General features: G+C 31.5%; 1 non-coding gene across 1 annotated transcript; it reads right to left on the bottom strand.

The window, feature by feature from the left end:
• Positions 1 to 1,587: 1,587 nt before the first annotated feature.
• On the bottom strand, positions 1,588 to 1,660 carry TRNAK-UUU (transfer RNA lysine (anticodon UUU)). Its single transcript has one exon. It is a non-coding gene; the product is annotated as a tRNA-Lys (tRNA).
• Positions 1,661 to 5,728: the final 4,068 nt, after the last annotated feature.

Below are 5,728 nucleotides of genomic sequence, written 5' to 3'. Positions count from 1 at the left end.
TTATGTGATGTTGCACATGGACGTGTAACATGTTAAGATTCATTTGGAATATTCTTTGGGCCATATTTGAGATGCAACTATTCTTGTCATTTTTTTTAGCTTAACCTTAGTGAGGTACCTAATATACCTTTCCACAAACTTTGATCTCTATTAGAGTATTTGGCATCGCCATCTAACCATATCTTTCATCCATTCCTTACCATTGTCCCCTCTTCCATTAGGACTTAATATTTTTCATCATGACATCCCTTTTAGAACCTAACCCCACTTCTTCCCAAGCCTTTTCTAAAGAGTTTGACTTCCTCTCATTGGTACGCTTCATCTCTAAGCCGTGATCCCCAAATTGTGGTATCCCAAACAACCAAAATTTGACTCTCTTACCATTATTTATTATGCACCTCACCAACCTTGATGCATGACACAAAGTGTTGTTAATGTGCAAATTTAATGTCCCGACTATCAAAAAGGGTCCCCTTGTACACAAAAACATTATTTAATTATTAGAGCTTAGATGAATGTGTACCTTGTTAGGGCTTCAAAACCTATGCAAACCTACATAATTATTGTAAAGGACATTTGCAACTTGTAGGAATCCCTTTCTCGTGCCTTTAGGCACAATTTTGAACACAATCCAACAAAAAATGATTCACATTAGGTATGAGCATTCTCAACAAAGTACCAGTCCTATATTCATAAATTTTACTATAGATTTTTATTGTATTTCTAGGGTATGAAGGTTCCTAATTCTTCATGAAGAAACATTATTGAATATACACAAAAACCCTAATAGAGAAACTAATATGAACCCTTGTGTTTGAATGATCAAATTTGAGGATAAAAACCTTGAGTTTTATTAGATATTAGAAGTCAAAAACCCTCTAACCTCATATGTAAGGGGATGAAACTTCCTTGTGAAAAGGTCTCAATCAACAAATACATTTAAGCTTATCTAGTGGCAAACCTTCAACTATATCAAATTTGTTTGAGTTGCAAATTGTCATGGGTGTATGTTTGTATCTCCAATTTGTTTTTGTTGCTATAGTAGTATTTGTAATGTATTATAGATTATAATATTATAACATATGCTTTGTAAATTATTTTACATTTTTAACCTATTTTGAATCTAGGGTATAAATGAATAAAAAATATTGAAGAAATCGAAAAATATGCTTAGATCTACAACATATTTGTTTTACTATTTAAAGGTTTGATTTTTATTGTTATTATGCAAATGTGAAAAAAAAATTATAAATTACAAAAATAACATTAAAATTTCAAATTTTATAACTTTTAACAAATTTAGAAAAGTTCTATGCTAGATGTAGGTAAAACATTTAAATTTTTTTAAAAACCTAATATAATACAAAAATAAAATTAAAATTTCAAAATTTGATAACATCTAACAATTTTAGAAAAGTTAATCTTAAAAATTTAGGAGTTGAACATTAGAAAAATGACCTTTAACACAATCCTTATATATTTTTATATCATCTTAAAAAACAACACCTTTCGCAGAATTTCCCCTTTTATTCGAGAGTCAATAACAAATTTTTGGTTGAAAATCGCAGAACACACAATCTGTAGTATCGCCGTCCGTGGGAATCGAACCCACGACCACGTGGTTAAAAGCCACGCGCTCTACCAGCTGAGCTAGGACGGCCAGTACGATAATTTCAATTGATGTTATTATATATATATAAAATTTTACGCCTGATTTTCTTCGCTCCCCAATATAAAATTTTCACACATTTCTCCAACGTCCCAGATTATTTTACATTTGAGTATTTTAGCCTTACAGATAAATTAATTCAACAATTAATAAAGTAATATACAAAGTTTACCATGGGGCCCTCTCCCTTAGGGGAAGTTTACCAATAGCTATTATAGCTAACTTCACACACACACAAATCCTAAACGATACATCAAATTTCAACAAACAAAAAAATTGATTGTCTTTTATGTGACTTAACTACTTATAGCTATTATTCTAACTTCTAGGTAGTAATGATGCACATTGTTAGATCCGTTATGCACAGAAGAGTCAAAAAGTGATCATTTCAAAGTATCAGTCAATACCTACTTAAAGATGCCCCAATATTTGTGCATTACAACCACCTCAAAATGGCCAATACTTATACACATATGCCCCAGTAGTCACACGTTATGGGTGCCAAAAAAGTTGAACAACTCCTTCAATTAAAGTCCTAACATTCTAAATACTAGGGGTAAAGAGGATGACTATCGGTACATGTTAAATTTATTAATGGGCTTTTAGTTATTAGTTTTTCAATTCTTTAAAGTTAGTAATTTGAGGGGTTGGGTGAGCAAGGAGTGAACAGTAATTGGAACATGGGTGGTAATTGATGCTCTTCCCCTAGTTGGCATCTAGAATTCCTTTTTTAAGACAAAAGATGCAAAGTATTATAGAGAATGGTGGCAAAATGTCATTTCATAGTGTGTTGAATTCTTACATGCCTTTGATAAAAGATTCACTTGGTAGCAAAAGCGTAAAGAAAAGTCACTTCAAGGGAAACTAGAACATTCCAAAAAATTACTTAACTCCAATCCAAGTAATTTCAATATTCAAACTTCTATAGCCATGATTGAGACTCAACTTCATAAGCTCGACATTTGTAAAGATCAAGGAGCTAAAATTCGAGCCACGTTACACTGGATCAAAGAAGGTAATAGGGTCTCCAAAAACCTTTTTCAATTTTTTTTAACTATAAACATAAAAAGGAGTATATTGGAGCTATTCAAGATGAATTTGGACAAAAGCACGAGTCCTAATGAGATAAAACTAATCTTTCAAAAAAATTATGAGAAATTGTTTTTGAGAAGAGTCTCGTTGGCAAGATGCTCAATTTATATTGGAGAACAATATTAAATACTATATTCCTAAGAAGGTGGATTGAGTATAGTTGCTTTCTAAATCATGAACCATCTATTGAAGACCTTGAACATGTTGTGTTCTCAATGTCTCCCAATCAAAATCCTAGAATTGATGGGCTATGGCAACAAATTGAAGATGACTCTTGTCTTCTATACTTAAGAGGCTTTTTACCAAGTATCTTTAAGCCCTAATATTAACAAAGGCCTTATGAAGATTCTTCCAAAAAGAAAGAATAAAAAAATATCGAGTTGGTGTCCTATTACCTTGCTTAAAACTTCCTATAAAATCATAGCTAATGCTTTAGCTACAAGGATAAAACTAGTAGTGTAAGAGATAGTTAGAACATAACAAACAAATATCCTTGATGGAAGATTCAATCTTGATAACCTTATGTTGGCTTGAGAAGCTAGTGATTGGGCCCAATAATCAAGTCAAAATGCTTTGCTTATCAAGCTTGATTTTGATAAGACTTATGATAGAATGGGATGAAGGTTCATCCTTAAACTGATGTAGTGGTTGTGTTATGGTCCCAAATTGTGTAAGCATATGCAAATGTTATTCTACGATACCAATTTTAATTTAGTAACTGATAAATCACTATATAATTATTTCCTTCTTTAGCACTTAATCAAACAGGCTTATGGGCTTTAACTCCATTCCTCTATATTCTTGTTGTGGATGTGCTTGGTTATCTACTCCAAACTTATAGACAAATGAACTTGATAAATGGTATTTCCATTCCCAACAATATGGTTGTTCTTCGTTCTCATTTTGCTAATGATATCATGCTCTTTCTTCAAAATTATAAGTAGGAAATCAATAATGTTCTCAAGGTATTTAATAAGTATATTACTTAGTTTTGGGTTCTAAGATTTCTCATCATAAGACTGATTTTTTCTTGATTTAGAATGATCATGTGCTGCATTGGATTGATAAAGAATAGAAATATATTGAGCATGGACAAATCTCTCAGTGCTTGGGTATTCCCTTTGGTTTAGGTGTCCCCCTTTCTGATATATGGAGTTGGTTTAGTTTCTGATATGTGGAGCTAGCTTATTACTAAGTTGAAAAACGGACTTTGGAATTAGGGAAATAGTTTTTTGTCATTAGCTAGAAAAGTTCAAGTTGTGAACCATATATTCCTTTGTTCTCATGTTTTTTTGTAATCTTGTTGGATGCCTTCTAAAAAGGGATATGAGGAGCTAAATAAAATCATCTATCAATTTTTGTGGTCTAATTGAGATGGAAAAGTCAATTTTAAGTCTACATCCTAGCTACATTATGTTCAACCCAAAGACAAATGTGGTTTGGACATATTAGATCCTAGGAAACAAGGTGTTTGTCTTGCTTCTAGATGGATAGCTAGGGTTGTTTCAGGAGAAGAACCTTGGAAATGTTTAGTCCAAGTTGCAATAATTGTGTTTCTATCGAAAAGAAATGGTATGTTGTTAGATGGGTTGATAAAATCCTTTGTGCTCTATACTTCTATTTGAGAGAATATTTTCATCTTCAATCCATTTAGAAAGCATGGCAATAAGTTTGCAATTTTTTAAATTTGAAAGACTCTTCCTTCTAACATGGCTTCAACTTTTCTTCTTCTTCCATTTGGTGGAATAGGCTAATACAATACCATGGTCAACCCCTTGCTATTGTGTTTCCTAGACAAGCTTATTACTTTTTCAAAAATGAGTTAAACACTTTGATGATATATGAGATTTTAATTCTTTAGATTGATTCTATTGGGCAAGGCCTAAGAATACATTTGCATTAAAAATTAGGTTTGAAGGGTTTTTATTCTTGTGATATCTTTAGTGTTAGTGGATCTTGTTACGAAGCTTTGCACTCCTTTAATGCAATATTCACAAAGAATGGTTGTCTTTCCAAGTTCCGTTTCCATTGTTTCCCTCTTCAAGCATGACATTAAATCCAAGATTAAATTAGAAATAGAGATGAAGGATTCATGAAAAGACATGGATGAGGTTAGGTGAACAAATATGGAGTCCCGAAGCTTAATATAATGTACAAATGTTGGATTGGAAAATCTTACATTTCAAACTACCTATTGGAGATAGGTTGAAATGTATGATAGTTCAACCAATCAAATGTTCATTTTGTCAACATAATGAGAGTATAATTTTTTTTTTTGGATTATTCATTTGCTAAAATGTAAAGAAAGGATATCCTTAATTACTTTGTCACTACCCTAAGCATGGTTTAGGCTAGAAAGGTACTATTTTGGATCTTAGAATTCATAATAATGTGATAGAAAATACTATAATACGTTCTACTTAATATTTGGAAATGTGGGTGTTTGGTTGTTTTCTCAAATCAGTTGGCTCATTAGGAGATAAAAATGCTAAATTTCTACTCTAACATCTTCTTTCAAATTGTCTTGCTTTGTTTTCAAATGCAAGGGGTCTCTAAGGAGCAATCTAAGACCAGTATACTATTGGACAACTTCAAGTTCAAAGGCTACACAAAGAAGATATTTTTTGTTCAAACTAGTTGCAAAGATATTTTAAATTTAGGATGTAATCTTTTGTTATGTCAAGTTATTTTTTATGTTAGAAGTCTCTTTTAAGCTACAAACTCGAATTATTTTGCTTCTATTCAGTTTTGTTATAAACTATACCTTAATCTTTGGGATAGTTGTTAAGTTTGCCACTATTTAAGGGCTATTTTGTATGACAACTACAATTGTTATTGTTTGATTGTTGGTTGTCTCTTAACTGCCTCTTTTTTTAATTTAAAAAAAAAACTTTCAATGTTTCAATAAAAAAATCACACTTAACGTGTTATATTTGTAGTAGTACTTATTATTAAATATCTTCATTT

The sequence above is a fragment of the Cryptomeria japonica genome, chromosome 4 (assembly GCF_030272615.1).
Source record: "Cryptomeria japonica chromosome 4, Sugi_1.0, whole genome shotgun sequence".
NCBI lineage: Eukaryota > Viridiplantae > Streptophyta > Pinopsida > Cupressales > Cupressaceae > Cryptomeria > Cryptomeria japonica.
The sequence above is the reverse complement of the archived record's forward strand: the minus strand, read 5'-3'. Positions and strand labels throughout refer to the sequence as shown.